This window comes from Gadus macrocephalus, chromosome 15 (genome assembly GCF_031168955.1).
Source record: "Gadus macrocephalus chromosome 15, ASM3116895v1".
NCBI classification, from domain to species: Eukaryota; Metazoa; Chordata; class Actinopteri; order Gadiformes; family Gadidae; genus Gadus; species Gadus macrocephalus.
The window spans coordinates 24,478,454-24,492,126 of NC_082396.1; positions in this window are offsets into that span (position 1 = coordinate 24,478,454).

Genomic DNA, 13,673 nt, shown 5'->3' on the forward strand with positions numbered 1-13,673 from the left:
TGAAAGTGAGAGGCCTATTATGCCTGGAGCCTTTCGATGCCATATACCTAAAAGACCCAGCAACACATTCCCTTTTCCTCATCGTGTTCTGTACTGATTATCCACTGTATATCTTAAGACCAATAATTTTCCAGGACATATAATCACGCACAACACACAAACACACACACACACACACACACACACACACACACACACACACACACACACACACACGCATCAATGCACACATGTACACAAACAACACATAAACACACACACACACACACAGAAAAGGCTGCTTTCGAAAGTTCAACTTCCACTTTTTGTTTTACTGGTTTCCGTTGCTATTTTCTGGCACAAGAATTAACATAGAAAGACAGAAAAAATATCTGTCTTTCTCATACCTTTTCTATGCTTAAAACAATAAAAGAGCAGGAATATTCATGCGTCGAGCACAAACGATCAGAAGAAGTTTTATATATGTTTTTCACCTTTGGGGCGCCAGCTTCGGAAGTTGAGTGACGTGATTTGTTTACAAAATGTTATTTTTAATATCTCAAAGGTGGTATGAGCACAAATGTTCATTTGTCGTGCACAAACGTGCACAAACGAAGCACAAAGGAATGAGACCGATTTGGACCGATTCAGACATTATTGGGGTGCTGAGTGAAAAAAATGAAACCTTAATAACTTAAAATTTGAAAGAGCACAAATGTTCATTTGTCGTGCACAAACGTGCACAAACGAATGAGATCAATTTGAACCAATTCTGACATTATTGGGGTGCTGAGTGAAAAAAATGAAACCTTAATAACTTAAAAATTAAAAGAGCACAAATGTTTATTTGTCGTGCACAAACATGCACAAACGATGCACAAATGATTGAGACACATTTGAACCGATTCTGACAATATTGGGGTGCTGAGTGACGTCATATGTTTACGAAATGTAATGTTTGATATCTCAAAAACGGTATGAGCACAAATTTTCATTTGTCGTGCACAAACGTGCACAAACGAAGCACAAACGATCTGAAATAGTTGTACATGTTTTTTTTACACATGGGGTGCCAACTTCACGCCGGTGGAGCAGAGCCCATCTACGAAGAGCCTGGGCACTCCCTATACGCCCCATTGTACCGATTTTGGTTGTAGTTCCATGAGACATCCACTGGGGGTGATCGCGGGCGAGTCCAGATTGAATGGGAGTCTATGGGGCTAAACGGCTAATTATGCCTCTTTCACCTGCTTGTCGTTGAAATATCGCAAATTTTATTGTACATTCCGCAAGTTCAATATAGATTATGGTTCAAAAGTCAAATGAGTGAGTACTTATGTCCTTTCGATTTCTTACAGTTTGGGCCGTTGTTGGCCATACACGCTAGCATTCTGCTAATGAATGCTGATTGGTCAGGGACGGACTTGCGACTGATTACGACCAGAGACCCCTCTTGACGGCATCTGAAGCTGAAGAGCAATCAGAAACGTGTTAACTCAATTTTTGCGTACTGTATTTATATTTTCCTGCAGACCCTTTTATTTTTTAGATAGTATGTATGGTGAAAGTACATGGGCATAAATGGAATTTCTTCCATTTCTTGTGTTCAATGTTCAATGTGTTATATACATGGTAGGTACGGTATGACCACCTTAAATAATACAGTCAATATCCCGCTCAATATCATTTAATCTGTCATTGTCTATTTTTCGAAAATAAAGATAGTTTAAAAAAGAAATGCCTCGTAAATGTGCAATGATAAACTGCACTTACAGTGGAAACGGATTGTCCGTCTTTTCGTTTCCCAAGGACAGAAAAAGGTAACGTTCTTGCTTGCTCCTGTATGAATGGTCCCAGGCTACCTGAGGCTTCACCTGGTAAGGAAAGTTGCGCTGGAGCCCGGGTAATATCGCACATGGCTTATTCAAGTTGCGCGCTAGACATTCTCTAAAGTGTCGAGACTCAAGCACTTAACTCACCTTAACCGATTGTTCCATACAAATGGTTAGTTAACGATTTAACAACTTCAACATCTGCTATTAGTCGTTATTTTTTTGTAGGACTTGGGCTAATGACCTTGCACAGAGGGAAAACCATCTACACCATGTTATGTTCCCTGTATCTTTACGTAGCAATCATTCACAGCCCATACAGAGATCAACACAGAAACAGTGTATCTTGTTCTACAACTTCAGCGAGGCTGGTTTATTGTGCACGGGAATTTATACAAGTCAGAGGTGCCACCTAGTGGTCACCATAAACGAAGCACCTTCAGCTTCATACATAACATTTCCTCCCCGCTAAGATATGTTGTCAATCAACACAAAGGATATTTACTTTAACACAACAGAAAAGATTATAGCTTTCTTTTTTTTTTACATCAAATAATAATGAGGGGATGTCTTCTTATACTGCAAACAATATGTCTCAGAACATTATATTACATAAAACAATGTGGTCACTCTGCACCGTAACGTACGGGCGGTTTAGTAATCCTCACAGGATAGCGTCTCATTGTCTCTGTTACCGGAGTACCGGTTAGCACAGTCTGTGGTGGGTCAGTGGACTGGTGTGGAGATTGTGTGTGCTGAGAAATGTGACAGTCAGGCTCCTGTGTGTGAGGTGTATTAGAGTGGAGTGTGGTGCAGATATCACCCGCGGGTAAGTCCTCTGGTATGGGAAGGTTCACTGCAGTCTGCTGCAGCTCTGGATCGGGGCGTGTCTGATCCACATGGCGTTTCCATACCCCTGGTACTCCCACATTTATCCTGTACGACACTGGACCTGTCTTTTCCACAACAATACCTTGTGTCCACTTCTCCTCCCCCTTCCGATAGTCACGCACCAGGACTGGCGCCCCTACATCAAACTGCCTGTCCTTTGAGTGTTGGTGGCGGCGTTGTTGTTGGGCATCCTGTGATCTGTGCACTGTTCCAGCAATATTGGGTTTCAGGAAATCCAAACGAGAACGCAGCCTGCGTCCAAGGAACAACATGGCTGGCGTTTCCGTTGTTGTGGGGGATGTTGCGGTATGCCAGCAGGAACGTATCAAGGCGTTGTTGCACCATCCCGGTGCCTTTGGATGATTTTAAGGCCTGTTTGAATGTGCGCACAAAACGCTCTGCCAAGCCATTGGTAGCAGGATGGTACGGCGCTGAGCGGGTGTGTTTGACTCCATTGGACTTCAGGAAGGCACTGAATTCTTCAGAACAGAACTGAGGTCCGTTGTCGCTCACAAGGATGTGCGGAATTCCATGGCGACTGAAAAGTCCCCTGAGCACTTGTATGGTCTTGCTGGCTGTGGTGCTGTCCATGATATGCACCTCAGGCCACTTGGAATGGGCGTCCACAGTGATCAGGTACATATGTCCTTCAAATGGACCTGCAAAGTCCACATGTATCCTTTCCCAAGGACTGGATGGCCACATCCAAGGGTGTAGAGGAGCTAACCCAGGTGCTTTTTGTATGCTCTGACACGGGGGGCAGGATTTGGCGTGAAGCTCAATTTGAGAGTCGATGCCGGGCCACCACACATAACTGCGTGCTAAGCTCTTCATCCTCACTACTCCTGGATGTGCTGAGTGGAGCTCTTTGAGAACCCGGGGGCGCAGTTTAGGAGGCACAATCACTCTCATACCCCACATGAGGCATCCCTGCTGTATGGTGAGATCATGCCGGCGCAACAGATAGGGCGACAGCTCTTCGTCGGCATCCTTTGCAGCTGGACAACGACCAGTGGAGACAATTTCCTGGACACGAGATAAAGTGGAGTCAGACAGGGTCTCACGTTTGATCTCGGTGTTAATGACTGGTAGTGTGTCCAACTGAGATGTGTAGAACACCTCTACTGCGCCTAGCTTCTCTTTATGAGTGTGGGAGAGTGGTAAGCGTGAAAGTCCATCTGCATTTGCATGTAGTGCACCCTTGCGGTATTCGATGGTATACTCATGCGCTGATAGGAGGAGTGCCCAGCGCTGCATTCGGGCTGCAGCCATTGATGGTGTACTTTTCACTGGACTCAGGATGGAGGTCAGCGGGCGATGGTCAGTGAGTAGGGTAAACTTGTTACCATAGAGGTACTGATGGAACTTGCGAACTCCAAAGACTATCGCTAGCGCCTCCCTCTCTATCTGGGCATAGTTTTGTTCTGCCTTACTGAGTGTTCGTGAAGCATAAGCTATAGGTCGTTCCTCTTCATCAGGCATAGCGTGCGAGAGCACAGCTCCGACCCCATATGGTGAAGCATCGCACGCAAGGCGAAGGGGCAGCTCAGGATTGTAGTGCGTTAATACTTCCTGTGATACTAGGAGTGCTTTTGCTTTCTGGAAAGCTGATTCACAGTCTACTGTCCACTGCCATTGCTTCCCCTTGTTTAGCAGTTCATTTAATGGTTTAAGGACAGTGGCTAGATCAGGAATGAAGCGTCCATAATAGTTCAGCATTCCTAGGAACGAACGTAGCTGGCTGACATCACGTGGTGCTGGTGCTTCCACAATAGCACGTACCTTCTCTGGTGATTTGTGGAGCCCGGCCGCGTCAATGATGTGGCCCAAGTATTCCACAGACTCCTGGAAAAACTGGACACTTCTCTTGTTTGAGATGCAGGCCATACTCCTCTAGCCTGCCTAGGACTGAATCCAGCGCTTTGAGGTGAGTCTGTTCATCAGGACCACTGATGAGGATGTCGTCCAGGTAGTGTGTGTAAGGTAGTCCGAGCAGTACTTGATCCATAGCCTTTTGGAACAAGCTAGGTGATGACGCTACTCCAAAGGGCAAGCGATTAAAGCGGAATAGGCCTTTCTGTGTGGAGATAGTTAGCAGCTTCCTACACTTCTCTTCTACCTCCATCTGCAGATAGGCATTAGATAAGTCTAACTTACTGAAGCGTTGCCCTCCTGCTAGAGAGGCAAAAATGTCTTCAATGTGTGGTAATGGGTATCTATCCACGCAGAGAGCTTGGTTGAGGGTGACCTTGAAATCGCCACACAGTCTAACTGTGCCATCCTTCTTGACAACTGGCACCACAGGTGTGGCCCACTCACTATTCTCCAATGGTGAGATCACCCCAAGCTCAGTTAGGCGCTTCAGCTCGGCTTCCACTCGAGGTCGAAGTGCATAGGGCACATTACGTGGGGGGCAGAATTTAGGTATACTGTTAGGTCTAACAGTCAGTGTGGCTGTGAGTGTCTCTTTAACACCATCTTCAAGCTGTCTTTCTCTCTTTGCTCACAGGCATGCACTGTCTTCAAGTCTTTCCAATTCAATTTGATAACTCTCAGCCACTCTCTGCCAAACAGTGGAGGTGCATCAACTTTCACTATGTACAAAGGCAAAACAGCACACTGCTTATTTAACTTAACTTGTACTTTGATCACCCCTTCCGGTGCCAATGGCTCTCCAGTATAAGTTTTAAGCATTATCTCAGTGGGTTGCAGAGGTAATTTACTTAACTTGCTTTTATACAGTTCCCAAGAAATTAAAGACACAGCAGCCCCAGTATCCAATTCCATTTCCATTTTCTTTCCATTAACTGTAGGCAGCACAGAGATTCTGGAATATTTCCCTTTTACAGACAAGGCATAAAGTCCCAACTCAGAGTCAGTGTCAGATTTAGTCTCATCACTTTCACTAACATTCCTAGCATCAACATGATGAATTCTCTTCTTTCTGTCTTTCACACTGCGCTTCCCTGTATTACCTTTCTGTCTCCATTCTCTGTCTTGGCTGCTTCTGGCTTTACTCTTACACATGTGTTTGGTATGGCCTTTCCTCCCACACTGGTAACAGTCGCGATCTTTGTACCAGCAGTCTTCATCTGTATGGTTCATTTTCCCGCACCTGCGGCATTGGTCACCTTTGTTGGCACTTATTGCATGCACTTTAAGTGAACTGCTTAATTGCTGCACGTCGCGTGTGGCTGTCTCTGCCGACACCGCATAATCCACTGCTTTCTGAAAAGTGAGATCCTTCTCGGTTAAAAGGCGCTTCTGAACTGTTTCAGTCTTTAGTCCACAGACATATCTGTCCCGTAGTGCGCCTTCAAGATAAGCACCAAACTCACAATGTTCCAAAAGTCTTTTCAGTACAGCAACGTACTGTGCCACGGTTTCCTCTTCCCCCTGATTACGCTTGTGGAACCGGAATCTTTCCGCTATAACAAGCGGTCTTGGAGTGAAATGGTTTTGCAATACTTCCACAACACGTCCATAATCCATCTCCCCAGGCTTGTCAGGAGCCACCAAACTGCGAAGTAATCCATAAGTTCTTGGTCCCATCACACTAAACAACACTGGCACTTTTTTAGCTGTTCTGATCTCATTAGCCAGAATGTAATGTTCAAAACGCTCAATATACGTTGCCCATTGTTCACCGGTATCCTCAAAGGGATCCATATTTCCAATTATTCCCGCCATGATGCGTCCGCTCTCAGTTGCTTTCTCTTCAATAACGGAGTCTTCGTTAGAGGATTGGCTCATCACCTCTTAACAGATACACTCTAGCTCACTAGCTAGCTTCCAACGTGGTTCTTCTTTTGTTCTGATGACCAGAAAAACGTCTTCAGAACTACGCACCTCATCGCCAATTTATGTTATGTTCCCTGTATCTTTACGTAGCAATCATTCACAGCCCATACAGAGATCAACACAGAAACAGTGTATCTTGTTCTACAACTTCAGCGAGGCTGGTTTATTGTGCACGGGAATTCATACAAGTCAGAGGTGCCACCTAGTGGTCACCATAAACGAAGCACCTTCAGCTTCATACATAACACACCACTTGTTATTGATTTCTATGCATTCACTGATCTTTACAGATGGGTTTGTTTAAAGCCATTGAATATAATTGCTCTGCCATGCAACACACAACAAGCTACACATGTTTGTTAAATGAGAAATATGGTCTGGGTCACATTGAAACAGTAACAGTTGTATAACAGTAATTATACAAACATTATACCAACATTGCAACAGGCAAGTTTATTCAAACATCACACTAACAAGAACACAATAAGAACAGTAACTAATAAAAAAAAAGAGAAATGATTTAACAACACTGAACATACTGAACAGAGGCAGGGGAAAAGGACAGAGGAAGAAGACTTGTCCGTTGTCACAGCATCAAGGTCCGACTGTAGAGATCAAGAAAGGAAGAGGCATGAGGAGAACAACAGAACACTGCTCTCTAGCAGATTGTTTACTGATGTAAACTAAATTGATGCAGTCTTAAAATTATGATTCTAATCCAGGTTTCTATTTTAGGAGAAAGAAATGGCTCATAATCGTTACTAAAAAAAAAAGCTTTATCATCGGCACTAGTGAGGATTAGAAAAAACACTCTCTGTAAGTAACATACATATGTAAAACATTCGCGCATTTCTTTTTTTTTACATTAGCTCACTAAAACTCTGTAACTAGGGTATTAAGCAAAAAAAAGCCTTACCTCAAACAGCTGGTGTTATCGTTGCGGGAAAAGGGAAGTGCTTTAGAAACTGCCGTAAAGCAGTACCTCTGACCTATGCCTCTGACAGTATTACAGTGTGTGACGTTGTACTGTCCTCGGTGGGGTGTGCTAACTCCAACTAGACAGTGAGCTAAACTCTCTTCTATTCATGAACATGAAGAATGCCTTGAATTCTTGTTTGTAGATTTATTTTCATTCTTCACATTGTATTGAATCCATGTAGATAAGATCAAGAGATCAAAAGATGAAAGAGAGTGAAACTAGAAAACAAACAACAAAGTATTGCAATTAGTTAAGTCACCTAGTTTCCTTGAACAATACCTTAAGTATAGAAATCACAATAAAGCTAAATGTTAACATTTCTTAGAACTAACATTATCTTGAAGGCCACGTGTTGAAACTAACATGCATAGTTAACATTCCCGATTAGTTAGCCTTATAACTCCGTTTTTACACAGGGACGCAGGAAGTGGGGTGCTCCGGGTGCTGCAGCACCCCCCCTAGTGGACAACAGACGCAACTACAACACTTGAACTCAGGCAATGCCGCGTTTTTTTATTTTTTTTCTCCGTCATTCGATTACATACAGCACCCAGCGCCGCCGCTCTTATAACGTGCGCATCACGCTGCGCGTTATAGGAGCGTTTATTATCCCCCCCCGTCAACAATCGTTTGCACCCCCCCCCACCCCCCCCCCCGCTCAACAATTCAGTAGTCAGCACCCCCCCTTCATATGACTTCCTGCGTCCCTGTTTTTACATCATGTAATTAACATACAAATGAGTCAACACAGCTACAACAAAGATACGATACGTACAAGCGATGCCTCTGCTGGGGAACCAACATGCAAGAAGCCTTTCTCTGGGGTAGTGACCGTCTGCACTCCCAATCAACCTGCCGTTTCTAACGTTTTCTACGCGCGCATTCTAACGTGATCTAAACTATTTTCCTTCCTGCTTCCTGTGCAGCTCGAAAATACAACGTCAAAATAAAAGTCTGGATGAAACACAAATTTAAAGCATTCAATTCAAATGAAATGCCTGAAGGGCAGAACAGACGTCATCGCATGTTTTTAACGCCTTTTTAGAACAGATACGTGACCTTAAAAAATGCAATATTCAGCTGAGTTTATTATCTTAGCCCCACCCTTTGATAGCAACTTTCAAATTACTTGACAAACAATTACATCGTGAGAAAAGTGGATTCTGAGGATAAAACCCCGTTGGCTCCCATTCATTCTGGACTCGCCTACGAGCGCCCCGCGTGGTCAAAGATTATTACTGCAACCAGTCCAGAAAACCGGAACTAACCCGCGAGTGCCAGTTCTCCTCATATTAAGTAGTGATGGGAATTTCGATTCACTTAGAAGATTCATAGTCCTTTGAGTGAATCACTAAAAAGATCTGAATCTTTTGAGTCCTTTGAATCTGAATCAGTTGAAATTTTGTCGCTGAATGAGCCCAGCAGCCCACCCCTAGTGCCTAATGCGCACGCTCACAGCAAACCACTGTAATGCAGTTTTGAGGATATCCAGGGGAAATACGCAAGAAGGACTTTCTCAGCGCAGGCCGAACATTATGGAAAATATTTGAATATTAAAAAGGATGCATTGCAAACATCGGAGATGTCACCAACGTGACTGCTATCTGAATTAGGAAAAAAACGTATGGATTAATTTTTTTTCTCTTCGAAGCTCGTCAAACACAGAAATATTCTGAGAGTTCACATAGTCAGCAAACAACTTTATTTTTAATAAGCCACTTTCATTTTAGTTGTTAGAATGCAATCTCTCGTAAAATAATGCCTTTGTAACAAAAGAGTTTAACGATTTACATTCAGTACGAGCCCGTCCCATTTAGTATGAGTCCGTTGAGTTGGTCTTTCACTCAACAGGATATGAGTCCGACCCATTCAATATGAGTAATTTGAGTTAGTCTTTCACTCAACCAGATACGAGTCCGACCCATTTCAACTGAGTCCTTTGAGCTAGTCTTTCACCCAGCCGGATACGAGTCAGACCCATTTCATCTGAATCCTTTGAGTTAATCTTTCACCCAGCCGGATACGAGTCAGACCCATTTCATCTGAATCCTTTGAGTTAGTCTTTCACTCAACCGGATACGAATCCGACCCATGAATTCGCTCAGTCTATGGATCTGGATCTGTGTACAGCTCTGTCTACAGGAAGCTCTTATTCAACCACGCAGCTGGCAGCTCCGGGTCCATATGCTTAATCTAAGTTACTATGCAGATGAAAAACGGATGTGTTAATGTTGTTATAGACCTACAGTTTGATGACATTCGTGCATCGTTTTAATAATGTCGTCCGTAGCAGCCAGAACCGAAAGATTCGGGTTAATTTAGACCACGGACTCGTGACTCATGGGTGAATGTAAGGATTCGGTTCTTTGAATCCGATTGACTCAGATTCAACCATCACTAATATTAAGCCGTTTCTCAATTCCTAGCACGCGTACTACGGACTCGATGACTTGCAAGCACGTACTTGGCAAGTCCGTACTTCAAGCACAAACTTGCGAGCACGCGAGTACATACCTGCAATTGGAACAGCAGCGGACTCGATGTTAACTGTGCTAGGGCCTCATTTAGGCATATACTACTGAACAATATAAACAAATGATATAAAACAAAATCCCAGCCTCTTTCATTTTCAAATAGTATGTAAATATTCTGAATGAATAAAAATTTAAAAGATATGCGTGTCCTGTCATGTGTATAAGCTATACACACACGACTTTATATATATGTATTTATATATTATTATTATTATATTATATATTATATAAATATATATATAAGTTAAGAGTAACTTAAGCTACAGTTGTGCGTCTTCTCCATATTGTCCGCCATCGTACTGCTGCGAGTGCGAAATGCATCCTGGGATTTATAGCGATTGCAAGCACACACGAGCCACCTCCGATGCATGCTCGGTGAAACCATAGATAGACGGAGCATTGGCTGCTGGGACGCGAGAAATACGGCCGCCATCTTGGAGTGGTCAACCGGGAGCAGAAACAGCAGCAGAAACAGGATGCCGTGCTGTTTTTCAGCGTATTCACTCCAAGATGGCGGCCCCGCGTCTCGTCAGCGCCAGTAGGCGGTAGCATTCGATGCTCCGTCTATCTATAAGATGTCTATGGGTGAAACGGCGAGATCGAGCTCGCATCAAGAACACTTCCGGGTTTTACGACAGTACTCGCATTGGCGTCAGTTTGGTTTGAAATGTGGTGGGGACAGAGACGCAATCTGGAATGCATTTTTAGAAGTGCTGGGGATGCACCTTATTTTTCTTTAGCGCAGGTCATGAAAGGTTCTGAAGACGGGATACCTGTGTAGCTTACTAATTAATAAGATTTTTACAAAAAAATGATGTCTGACACACATGTCTGTTTTCAAAAAGCATTGGACATGAATGACCCACAATGTTCTGCTCCATGATGCACTCAATGTTGACGTGACATGACATGAGCTATACCAAAATAAACAAAGAGGGGCTTATTACCTACGTGTTTAAGTTCACAAGGGGCAAACGTATACACACAGCACTACAAATGTCAAGATCGAAATAGCTGAACGCTTTATATCACATCATGAGCTGGCTGTTCTCAATTCACAACACACATCCATCCAATCTACATGGCATTCTCACCAAAACCCATGCACTCCCCCCCCCCCACACACACACACACAATTATTCCATAATTCAAGCAAAGCGAATGACCAAAAGTCACTTTGAGTCAACAAGAGACTGACTCCACCGACTCCACTATCGCAATCTCGCCCAGGCTATACCCAACACCGTAAGAAGGCTAACACTGGATGATTTAAGTTAGGCTACTTGGAGGCTATGGCTAGCAGTAGGCTACTATTTCAAGTTCAAACAGCTGACCACATGAGGGCAAAAAACACAAAAGATCTCGCCAAAGTACCAGCAAATCTTAAGCAATAAATATCGCATCTTACCTTTATTAATGTGCCAGTGGTCTGCAGATGTATCCCACTGTGTAGCCTGCGTGCCTGCTGCCTAACCACATCCATTTAGTTCAACAGGTTTTCGCTCTGACACTGTCCATCCATGGTACTAGCGGTCTGGTGCTTTTTACCTATGTATTCAGGCTAAAATTAATTGACTGTCTGGTGCCTCATCATTGCATACCAGCCATAGAGTATTAGTATTAATATCTCATTCATTGTCCAAGTCAGGCTGGCACCTCATGCAAAAATAATCCACTACGGTGCCGCAGAGGGGACATCTAGTCACGACTGAAAAAAGGCGAGATAGCGATACAACCAAAGCCCAACATTCTCTGATCCTACCTAGTTAATAATACAGCAAAATGTCAAAAAGGAGTGGACAGGACATCAGAGTTTTTTTTAAAGCCAAGCAATTGAAGCTGACATGCACAGTAAGTGTGCTAGTGTCTTATGAGCTCAGCTAAATTAATATTTTTTTAGCTAGCTAGCTAGCCTCTACCAGCGCGACACACTGTTGGCTAGCATGCCTGGTGCTACTGGAGTGTTTTGCCCTATGTGCTTTAACGTTTAGCTTTCCTATTTAAATTAATTTTGAATTTACAACAGTACGAATTATTTATTTTATTTTCACTTCAATGACGTTTCGTTAGCAGTTTTCAGACTCCCCACTAGATGGTCGTAAATCATCCATATTATTTGTACCAAGTAACAACCATGGTACCAGGCAACCGCACACTCCAAACCTATATTTTGTCAAAAACCAATGACAATATTGATAACATATACCACAACCAACATACCGTCATAGTGGTCATATCATTACAATAAAGGTTACAAGACTTTTGTTTGCACACCACATAAATCTCATAAAATAGAGGGCATAATCAATTGAGTTAACACATTTTTATTTATTTATAAGGAACAGGAACCAAGTGCATCAGAGCTTAAGGCAGGAACTGGTAGATGGCAATGAAGAGGCGAGTTGGCAGAAACAAGTTCCTAAAAGGAGAAAACACTGCATTTTAAAATAAATAAATAAGACAGAGCTAAATCAATTAAGTTATCAATCTTCTGTCTTTGTTTACATTTGATCAGGGAGAGGAACTAAGTCAATCAGAACTTAGTGAAGCTAATGTTGGCTATAGCTTCAAGGTCAATGATAGAACTTAGAAACTATCAAGATAAATCGTTCGCTGCCCTCGGTCAAACTACGACAAAGGAGTTTGTACAGATTGTCATCATCATGAATAAATATAGATACGGTACGTTACCTCCTCCGGACCTCCTCTCCTCAAATGCATGAGGCTGCAACCGCAGCAGATTGGAAGTGCGCAGGAAACTGTCAGGTTCAGATTACACAGAGAAGGAGCCGCCCACCGTACCACCCACCCCTCCCCCATTCTAGAACTACTCATCCAAATGTTATAATTGTTGCAAATTGTTGACGGCTGTGTGCCGTATCCAGATGGATTGGTTCGCATCTGTCTCGCGCTATTAACATTCATTTTTAAAAAACTGCATTCAATATTTTTATTTTTATTTTATTTTTTCTGGTGGGGACAAAATGAGTCTTTACGAAAACTGGTGGGGACGCGTCCCCGGCGTCCCCGGCGTAATCGACGCCTCGCTTGTTGCGTGCTTCGAATTGGAATAGTGTTCGGGCAACGACTGATGACGTTTCACGAGCACACGAGCACGCACAAGTACGCAAATTGAGAAACGGCCTTAGACATTCTCTGGTAAGGCCAATTTCCAACGGAAGCGGCACTGCAGCGACCCGGCTGTGGTCCCTACTGAAATCCCCACTGGAAGCGGCACAGACACGTTCCGACTGATGGCTCAAGACGTGCATAATAATAATAATAATATATAGGCCTACGGGAGGCATTCTAGTCCGCTCAACATATTTATAATTCGAAATTCGTCCCAGCCTTAATACCACAGATACACTAGAGTCAATAGCATATAACCACGTTTTCTGATTACAGTTTAATGCATTTTTCACAATTTACCAGCTCTCGTTTGGAAGGCTGAAAAGACAATTTGACTGGAACTTGCCAAAACGAAAAAATAACTTCACATGCTGTATCTTTTTTTTTACAATTTATTCGTTTCCAGCATTCGTAGTGTTGATCAGCAGAGAAATAATTCGTCCGCAAAGACGGTGACGTCGCTTAGCAACGGAAGACGCTGGGGTTGACCAGTCACCGGACTACTACCCATGCAAGTGAACGGAG